We start from the raw sequence: 11,689 nt of genomic DNA, 5'->3' as shown, positions 1-11,689 counted from the left end.
ATCCAAAAAGATTCAGAGAATCTGGAACAACCTCTGTGCGTAAGAGTCAAGGCCGGAAAAACATACTGGATACCTGTGATCTTCGGGCGCTTAGACGGCACTGCATCACATACAGGAATGATACTATTATGGAAATCACAACATGGGCTCAGGTATACTTCCAGAAAACATTGTCGGTGAACACAATCCACCGTACCATTCAACGTTGACGGCTAAAACTCTATAGGTCAAAAAAGAAGCCATATCTAAACATGATCCAGAAGCGCAGGCATTTTCTCTGGGCCAAGGCTCATTTAAAATGGACTGTGGCAAAGTGTAAAACTGTTCTGTGGTCAGACGAATCAAAATGTGAAGTTCTTTTTGAAAACTGGGACGCCATGTCATCTGGACTAAAGAGGACAAGGACAACCCAAGTTGTCATCAGCGCTCAGTTCAAAAGCCTGCATCACTGATGGTATGGGGTTGCATGAGTGTGTGTGGCATGGGCAGCTTACACATCTGGAAAGGTACCATCAATGCTGAAAGGTATATCCAAGTTCTAGAACAACATATGCTCCCATCCAGACGTCGTCTCTTTCAGAGAAGACCTTGCAATTTTCAACATGAAATTGCCAGACCACATAATGCATTAATTACAACATCATGGCTGCGTAGAAGAAGGATCTGGGTTCTGAAATGGCCAGCCTGCGGTCCAGATATTTCACCCATAGAAAACATTTGGCGCATCATAAAGAGGAAGATGTGACAAAGAAAACCTAAGACAGTTGAGCAACTAGAAGCCTGTATTAGACAAGAATGGGACAACATTCCTATTCCTAAACTTGAGCAACTTGTCTCCTCAATCCCCAGACATTTGCAGACTGTTATAAAAAGAAGAGGGGATGCCACACAGTGGTAAACATGGCCTTGTCCCAACTTTTTTGAGATGTGTTGATGCCATGAAATTTAAAATCAACTTATTTTTCACTGAAAATTATACATTTTCTCAGTTTTTAAACATTTGATATGTCATCCATGTTGTATTCTGTATAAAATATTGAAATTTGAAACTTCCACATCATTGCATTCTGTTTTTATTCACAATTTGTACAGAGTCCCAACTTTTTTGGAATTGGGTTGTACGTTCTCTCACGCCACATAAAAGAGCGGCAAAATGACATTGTTTGAAAAATTGACATAATTTGAAAGATGATACTTTGTTTCTTGAAATAAATTTTATTTTATTTTGCATTACGATAATTGTTTGAGAAAATTAAAAGAGTTCCACTCGTGCAGAGGTTAAGTACATTTTTTTCCTCCAGGATTCAAAAGAGAAGATAATTAAAGTTCACAACAAATCATGCTTTGCATAAACCACAATTTTAATAGAACACATTGCATTTTAATAGAACTAACTTTGGTAACACTATAAATTAACCATTAATATATCAATTTAATCCCATTTGAAAGAAAAAAAAAGACATTTGCAACACAACCAATTGCTTTTTTCCTCAAGAAAAGTACATTCTTGCTTTCGCCTGCAGGCCAAAATGAAATCTTAGCGTGTGTGCCAGGCAAGGTTACAGCCTGTGTGCACATGCCACATCTCAGAGTGCCAGAGCAGGCAAGGGCCTGCTGAACAAACAAACCCGCACAACTCTATCAACAAACTCAACAGATACATGAAGAAACAGACACCAAACACGGCTCCTGCCTCACGTGCGTCTCCTTCCCCATGGTGGACACTGTCAGGGGACCCAAAGCTAATCCCCACAGATTGACAAATGCATTTTATGTGTACTGAACTCAACTGAACTCAAGTACAGGCATGACCTGTTGTGAGGGAAAAAAATCGAGCCATTGATTACCTGTCTCATATGGCGTATTGTTAGCATTGCAAAACAAATGAGGCATTTAGTTGCACATGCTCGAACTGCAGCAAAAGCTACAACTTAATAGATATGTAACAAAAGCTTCCTGAAAACTTTTTAAGGACTGAAAACAAAATACAACAATAGCAAAAAGCCTTTTATGACAAGATAAAAGGTCAATAGATTCATCTGCAGCCACAAAGCCACACTGTATATTCACTAGTGTCATATGAGGGCTGGATGGGAGGGAACAGGTAAAGAGAGAGTGAATGAGTGAGAGCAGCTGAACAAAAGGATGAAGACAGGAGTAGAGTTCAGGGCCTGAGGCAGCCGGACTAAATTCCTGTTGTCTCAAATGAATCAGATGATAAGCTTGTTGACATACACCAGCAATGACTTTACAGGGAAATGCCAATAATGGGTTGTTCTGTTAAAAGCAAAGACATTCCAATACAATAAATTCTGTATCGAAGGCCTAATTAAATGACAATTTAAAGCTGGGTTTGCTGTGAACAGGATGTCACTCGATACCTCTGTATTATGGTTGGGCAGGTTTTTTATTAACCACAACTGGTTGAGACATGCCAACACCTCAAGCTATCATGAAACTTGTTCATTCAGTTTATGTTTAAATGCTGTAGACACATATTTCTCGACCAAAAATGACTTTTATCGGGATCCTTAAATTTTTATTTTTTTTGCATATATAATTAATTGACCTTTTTTTTCAATTTTTCTTTTTTTCTTTCTTCTTTTTTGGAACTAGATAAACATCTCAGAATTCGCAGTCAGTTTGACATCACTGACCTCTGTGTATCTCTTAAAGTTAGTCATTTTTTATAGCTAATGGAACATCTGCAATCACTGATAGATATTTATCTTTATGTGTCTCTGAACTAATGGTAAATTATTGTTCTTGCCATTAGGGAACCATTATTGGTTTCCAAATAACCAGTAAAGGGTATAAATATTTATAATAAAAATAAACAACAACAAAAAATTTTTAGTGGGAAAAACATTTAAATAATCTAGAGAACCTTTTGTGGTAAGCAAAGGTTCCATGGATGTTGCAGTTTCTTGCAGATGGAACCATTAATGCCAATAAAGGATTTTATTTTTAATTGTGTGGGTGATTTATTCAGTACTGAAAGTCTTGGAATCAGAGCAGATGTGTAAAAATAGTCCATGGTGGACACTGAAATGGCTATGTAAAAAAAGAAATATCCACTGACACATCTTCTTTTATTTCCAGAATATCAATATCAAAAGTTGAAGTGAGTGTGGACTGCAGCAGAAATGCCAGTTCTTGCTACGAGATGTAACTCCACTTTTCCACCAAGGCGCTTGCATGTTCCTGAATATGTCTGATGAGGACAGATGGTTAGATGTGGTTTGCCACTGCAAGGATTATCAGCTGTCCTTGGTGTCTCCCTGTAGCATTGTCTTAGATTATGGACACTGCAGTTTATTACTCTGGACACATCTGATGTCCTTATGCCTCCCAGCAGCAGCACTATGGCATGTTCATGCAAGTGAGAAGAAACCCTGTGCATCTTTCTTCATGGCATTCCCCAGAATCACTAAAAAATCCTCTTCTTTGAAAGTTATTGCCTACCGCCTGTAAACTGTTAGTGTCTTGAGGACTGCTCCACAGGTGCGTGTGTAAATTCTTAAGTGGGTCATTAAACTAGCACGAAAAAAAGTTATTTTAATCCAAAAAACAGTCCAAAACATATTAAATAAAGCGAGCTCATTTTGTAATTCATGAACAGCATTTTGTTTTGATCTCTCTCGGCATTAGTCACTTATCACACCGAGCCGAACGGCTTCCGTGTATGACAGATAGCAGAATTGATAGTAAAGTGTTTTTTTTATATTTGAAATATGGATATAAATATTTATAAAAGCATGGATTTGCTACAGGAGGCCTTCATTCACCCCCCAGAGCCAAGTGCGGCACGTTTTATTACGGATGCACGCTTTATTTAATGTGTTTTGGACGGTTGAACAGAAACACCTGCAAACTACAATGATAGAGCTTAGAAGTGCCAGGACAATTTTTTATATAGCTCTGATTGGATACGTCTGAAAGTAGAATGTAATTTTCACCCAGGGCAGGATTTAGGGCGGCAGGGGCCCCTGGTCTTGAGGTTGTGTTTGGCCCTGTATCTATACTAAAAATGGCCTCATAAAGAACATTATTATGGAATAACACAAAATACACAAACATATGGTTCATAAATAATATAATTAATATCCAACAGGTCTTGGCTATAGTCAAAGATTAAATGTAATATTAAATATTGATTATAATATAATAAACAGGACATTTCTCTCAGTTGAGAGATCAAAACCCTGAAATAACTTTTGAAAAAAAAAAAGGTCAGAGATGTTGGCTTATTAACAATTAACAATCAAATCAGTATCAACAAAATGAATAGATGGATTGTGCATAAATGTTGTTTAAATATACATTTTTTTATGTAGGCATATTAAATTATTGCAAAAATGAAATAAGCTACTTTTCGAAAAAGTTTTTTTTACCCAGTATGTTTAATGGCAGTAAGAAGAAAGAGAGCACTCAAAACTCATCAGATGATCTCATAATTTAGTGGAACATTAAAATAGTAATATAGAATCATCCCCCGTAAAGAAATTAGGTGTGAACATTTGATAATTTATCAATATCTTTCTAAATGTGTGCTCTTTGGGGCTTAAGGCTAAATGGAGCTGTTTAAAATATAGCCATGTGGTAACAAACCAGTCAATGCAGATGTTATTCAATATGTGTGTCCTTCTTCTGTGTGAAATAATCATAAATAACAGTTTATGCTGTTTGATTGTGGCCTTGAATGTCGTATTTGTAAGCTGTAGCCCTGGCTGGCCCATTTTAGATCTTGTGTGCACAGAGGAAATGCCGCTTAAACTGGCATATAACGAACAATCAAACAAACGTAAATGGGCAAAGGCTGGGCCATGGGCTGCAGCCCACTCAAGCCTGATGGTAAGTCCGGCCTAGGTTGCCTTGAGGGTGAGTAAAACACAGGCAAATTTTCATTTTTGGGTGAAATAATCCTTTAACTCAGTACTTATCTGAAGTACTTTTACAGCCTCAAGTCTTTTTTGGGTATGATGCGACAAGCATTGCTCATCAGCATTTGGTAATTATCTGCCATTCTTCTCCTCACCTCTTCACCTCCTCAAGCTCTGTCACGTCAGATTGGAGCAGATGCACATGTTCAGGTTTCTCCAGAAATATTTGATTTAGTTTAAGCCCAGGCTCTGACTGGGCCACTCAAGGACATTCACAGAGTTGTCTATCAGCCACTCTTGCTGTGTGCTTAAGGTCACTGTACTGATGGAAAGTGAACCTTCGGTCCAGTCTGAGGTTCTGAATGCTCTGGACTAGGTTTTCATTAAGGCTATCTCAATATTTTGGTGCACTGAGTTTTTATTCTACTCTGTGTTCCTCAGTCCTTGCTGTTGAAAAACAACCCCACACCATGATGCTGCTTCCAGCACACTTTACTTTTGGGATGGTACTCTGCAGGTGTTGAGCAGAGCTGGTTTCCTTCAAACATTATGCTTGGAATTGATGTTCATCAGACCAGAGAATTTTGTTTCTCAGAGTCTGGGGGTCCTTTAGGGGATTCTCCACGAATTCCAAGTGTGTTTTCATGTGTTTTCACTGAGGATAAAATTTAGTCTGGCCACACCAAAACAAAGCCCAGATCGGTTGAGTGTTGCAGAGATGTTTGTACTTCTGTTGATTTCTCCTAACTGCACATATGATCATGGAGCTCAACTAGAGTGACCTTCTGGTTCTTGGTCACCAATCTAACCAAAGCCCTTCTACATTTGTTCAGTTTGGCCAGGAGGCCAGCTCAAGGAGAGTCCTGGTTGTTCCAAACTTCTTCCATTAAAGGTAACGGAGACTACATGCTTCTGTGAACCTCCAATGGAAGGTTCTGAACTCTTCCCCATATCTGTGGCTTGTTGTAATTCTGTTTCTGAGCTCTACAGGCAGTTTTTATTTATTTATTTATTATTTATTATTATTATTATTATTTATTTATTTATTACCTTAGGGCTTGGTTTTTACTCTAATATGCATTTTCAGTTAGACCTTTTATTAAGATGCGTATGTGTATACCCCATTCAGTTGAATTTGCCACAGGTTAATTTCACTTAAAGTGCAGTAACATCTGTCCCAGGTGAGGGTATGGATACTTATGCAATGGAATCATTTAAGTTTTATATTTGAAAAGATGTTAAACCCCGTTTTTTGGTTTATGCATGGTAAACTGATGTGGGGAAAAAAATAATTTAAAGCAGTTTAACACAAGTTAATTTACCAACTTTTAATCCCAAGGTTGTTGTTGTTGTTGTTCTTTTGATCCCAAATGCAAAATGTCATAATCAGCATTAGATTATCAGATTACGTAATCAGATAAGCCATCACAAACATCAAAAATCCAAAACTTTAAATTATTGAATATCAGATTGTTATACCAATAAGTAAATACATGCCTACATACATACTTTCAGTTTTCAAGATTTCCCCTGAATGAACATTGATCACCCATATGACATAAAGTGATGCCAAGCCCTAACATACTATGAAGTTACATATTGGGAAAAATTATGTCCTTACTGTACGGACCTGTTGATTGCATGACTTGTTAATAATGAATAGATTAATTAATATAGACCTATGCCTGCCAAAGTTGGATCTGTTTTATGTAGTACCAACTGCAATTATTTTCTCTCTCCTGATCAGGCACAGAAATAGATCTTAGTGATGTCTTTCTATCCAGAGAATCATCTTATCTGCATGAAGGGAAGGCACTGCAGGTATGAGAGCCCCTGCTGGCCAGTTAAGAAGCGATTTTAGCTTTTTTTTTTTGTGGGAAGAGTTATGAAATCAGATCAACTTCTTTCAAGATACATTTTATTTCATAAAAATTCTTATATATTTCCTGTTGAGCATAAAATTTGGTCACATGTTACAAAGCATTGCTGAGGTTTTTGATTGTTTTTTTGTCAAGGAAGCAAAGTCAAGCAACAATAATTTAATAAAACTTGACAATGTAACAAAAGGCTCTTCAGTCTACAAAGACCACCCTTGCTGTAATTCACTGCATTGTGACTTCCTACAAATAGGTGTTGTAACATTATATGCATTAGATAGTAAAGGAATAATTCACCCAAAAAATAACATTTGCTGACAGTTTACTTACTCCATCTACGTGGGATGTAGATGAGTTTATTTCTTCATCAGAAAAGATTTGGAGAAATGCTGCATCACTTGCTCACCAATTTATCCTCTGCAGTGAATGGGCGCCGTCAGAATAAGAGTCTAAACAGCTGATAAAAACATCGCAAGTAATCCTAACAACAGTTTGAAGTTAAAAACTTCTTAATGATGGGTTTGTTATAACAAAAATGCAGCTGTTTACTTCATAAGATGTTGTGGATTATTGTGATGTTTTATCAGCTGTTTGGAGTCTCATTCTGACAGCACCCATTCACTGCAGAGTGGGTGATCAAGTGATGAACTCATCTACATCTTCACTGTAAATAAAAAAAAAAAATCTGTAACATTTACAGTTAAAATACTGGCAGCTGTGGTTGTCAGTACTTCACCGAAAAAAATATGGTAGCAACAATTTAGGTATTACAGACTCAACTTAAATTCACAATAAAATATTGTATTTCATTAACTGCTAATGTTAATAAACCAACATACTGAAGTGTTAATATCTGTTTTGAACCATTAAAAATGCACTGATAACCACCAAAACTTGTGATGCTGAGAGAATGACACGAGGAACAGAAGCTCATCACAAACAGCTTTTCTAAAAGCTGAGGAGTTCAATATTTATACATATAGAAGCTGCATAGTGTCATTCACACAAATCCTAAACCCCATCATAGTGACACACGATACTGAAATAATGAAATAAACATAAAAAAAACACACAAAATATGAAGTGTCATGCAGGGAATTCTGGGAGTGTCAATTTACGGTTTGTCACAGTAAATTATACAATAACCATGTTTTCAAGATTATTTTACTGTAAAATTCCATTAAATGGAATTACATTTATTTACCGAAAATGGTATGGAAACTTACTGTTAACCAGTTAACAGGTTTTTACTGTAGTTATTTTACAGTATTTTACTATTAAAATCGCAATAATATTTTACAGTGTTGGATGGATTAAAGGTGAGTAAATTTTCATCGGATTTTCAATTTTTGATGAACTATTCCTTTAAGCTGTTTATTTACACTTCTCTGCAAATATAATTAAAATTACTGGTTCCGATAGTGATTTTTTTCCCCTCTCTTTAATCAATATTTTGAATTATTAACAAGCCTGTGCAATAAAACATTTTGAAAAATTTAATAAAATAAAATCCATTACAAAGGCATTATGTAAATTCCATGGAAGTGGAAATGTATCAAACAGATATACTGAAACTTGCTCCTGTTCGTATATCTTTGCACCTGTTCTGGTGACTAATGATTTGTTGGTGAAACAGATGTGCATGGAGATAGACCGTTGTTCATGGGAAGGAGTCCTTGATCTGATAAACCTCTTCTGATCTTTGCAGCAGTGTTAATGCCAGTCTTGAAATTGCTTACTTTCTTTCATCTTTTAGTCAACACAAGCTTGTGGGAAAAGAAAGAGTTCTTTTGAACGTATCCATTTTTTAACCTCAACCAAACTAGTCATTTAAATCAAGGATTTACTGTTGTAAATCTTTGAATGCTGTGTTACACATTAAGCATTAACACAAACAATTATATTTAAACAGCTAATAATTCCAGGACTATGCAAAATTTTGTTTCTGTATTTAATGAACCCAAACTCTGACATACTTCCTCTTTTGTGACTAAACAGTAAATAGTTTCTAGCCAGGGATTTTTTTTTAAAGCTCATCTTTGAGTAAAACAGCTAAAACAGTAAAACAGCTTTCAGTTAAAGGAGCTGTCCAGTATTTCCAAGGAACTTCCAAGTTATTATCCTGGATCTCCCTTGACATTTAATAAATGTTTTGGGGTTTGATGTCTATTTGCCTTAAATTGATTGCTGTTACACTTTTAAACCTAACCTGATTAAATGTATGTCACCATTTACATCAAATTCTGAAATTTAATCAATACATTAAGTTAGAATAATAAGACACTATATGGTTGTTACTATTCAACTGAAATCAGTAACAAACTCCATCTTTCCATTGCAGAGGAAACACAGAAGCTGCATCAAAAGTGCCATTTAGATGTATTTACTCAGACTGTTTAATCGAAGATAAGAGGTTCCATAAATTCATTTACTCAAAATTGCAAATGCATAAATAACGTTATTAGGTTTATGTTTTACTTTTTTGACATACAATGTCAAAATGTTGGAAAGATGCAATGATACTTTTAAATATGAAATTTAACTACCAGTAGGTTGTGGCAGGTCACTGTCTTAATGAGTGAACCATTGATTCAACCGATTTGTTCAAATGACTATGAATGTCTCATTGAATCATTGACTCTTTAAAAAACGCTGAATCATTCAGTAACGAAAGACTGTTGAGTGTTGCTCAGAGATGCGCAACTGTTCAGCTGTGGATTTGCTTAGAATTATTTTCGTTAGTGAAATGGAGCGAAAACGATCAATAATTTGCTTAAAATTAAATCAGTTAATATTACTTCTTTATTGAGCTAAAGTTGTATGAAATCAGTATCACATTTACAATCGTACTGAAAGTAGGGAAAACATTACTCTTGTTCGTATGTTGCATATAGTATAGGCCTATAGAATATTAATCTTTTTTTCTACCGCAGTAACCACCTTTTTCCTCAACGCGGAAGTAAGCCTATGGGTGAGACTTCCGTTTCATTAGACACTATAGGTAAATAACGAGGAGAATAACAATGTACAGTAAACATTAAAACTGTTTGCAGTACAAAGCAGTGTGTTCTTAATTAAGATAACAGATTCAAATAATATGATAGGACAAATCAATTGTCAATATCAAGGAGCAAAACTAACTGTTTTGTACAGCTAAAAATAACTGGACGCAAATGAGACCGGAAGCTTTACCAATAGAATTTACAAATGGCGGCTCCCATTTTACGTCAGTAAAAAGGTGCATAGTTTTGATTTCTCCGCAAGTCAGACAGACTGCACAAGCCTCAACTGACTCGACCTTGATACTGTCAATACATTATCCACTATTAGTCACCGTTTACACTGAAAGTAATAAAATTTGAATAATTTTCGCCAAAGTTCCGGTGCTGCCCTAGTTATTGTTTGTTATTAAACATTTTATCAGGTTACCTGTCCGGTCGGGCAGGTAAAATTCTCTCAATATTCACTTGTCCCGGACAAGCGGACGAGTGTTAACGTCGAGCCCTGAGATGAATGCCCAAGAAGATTACACAGAATATTCAGATTCGTGGTAATATGGATTTCTGTGGAAATCTTGGTCCCCTCCCAATCTTGATTTTTTGGTAGGCTTACATTCTTAATTTTAAACATTTTTTATGCTAATATAGGTTGAAAGAGTTCATACATCTCTAAATGACAGTTTGTCAAATTAAGGTCATGTTATTGCAGTATTTTCTTAGAGTGCAGCAAGTGTAGGCTTGTTGCAAGATTAAAAGGTTTGATTAATTGTAACATCAATGTCACAGTTCTTAGACCTATATGTAGTCAGACACGTCACAAAGATTAGTGACACTAACCAATCCTATTCGTCTTTATCAGGCATTTCTAAACTTCTAGGGAATTTTTGTCCCGCATCATAATGTTATCAGAGCTTAAATCTTGAAATATTAGGAAAGCGTTCACAGAATTGCTGAGATGAGAGATTAGGTTTACTGGTACAATGATAGAAAGCAAAGCACAAAATCATTTAATGCAGCATTGATTTGTAGAGCATGCAGACTATGCATCAACCCTGATATTATCAATAAAAAAAGTGCAAAAGCAAATTATTCAGTTGGGAATGGCGTCATGGTTTTGAAAAGTAACACAAGTGTAGTTGAAAAGTAGATTAAAATGAATAAATTTCAAATTCTCTGTCTGGACCTTTTCTGTGACCTTAAACACGAGACTAATGTGTAACTAAGCTATAAAACTGTCAACAGTGTTATATTCCATCATTCATATTGATTAAGATTAAGGAGGCCCACTGGAATGTGTTAACACTTATTTTATGTCTCTGTATATTTGTCACAGATTTTGTAGATTATTGGAAACAAAAAACAAATGTGACGACGACTGTGATACGTTGATCCTGCTGTGGCGCCTGCAGTGCAGTGCAGCACTGCCATCTAGTGTTACAGCGAAACACAGCGCTTATCTGTGCGATAGCTACAAAATAAATATCTATAACGAAACCATACCGTACGAAAGAAAGAAAGAAAGAAAGAAAGAAAGAAAGAAAGAAAGAAAGAAAGAAAGAAAGAAAGAAAGAAAGAAAGAAAGAAAAAGAAAGAATAAAAATGTAATTATTGTGGATTAATTTGCGAAACATCCATATTTGGTGGAATTATTTTTCTTCTACGTTTTTCTCTCTCTCTCTTGCTTCTAACTCTTTCGCTGTGTGTCAGATACAGTATATATTAATATATAAAACTGGAATATTAGATTGTGCTCGTCGGGTCAGTTCACCTACGTCGCGTGTAAACGCCAAATAATAGCTGATATTGATATATTAGACTAATTAGCATATGTTGCACGAAAGAAAGAGCTTTATTACCTATTATACACACAAGGAATTTGACTCGACGACAGGAGCTTCCAGTGCAAAAGAAAGAAATAGTGCAAACATAC

This window comes from Carassius carassius, chromosome 28 (genome assembly GCF_963082965.1).
Source record: "Carassius carassius chromosome 28, fCarCar2.1, whole genome shotgun sequence".
Taxonomy (NCBI): domain Eukaryota; kingdom Metazoa; phylum Chordata; class Actinopteri; order Cypriniformes; family Cyprinidae; genus Carassius; species Carassius carassius.
The sequence above is the reverse complement of the archived record's forward strand: the minus strand, read 5'-3'. Positions refer to the sequence as shown.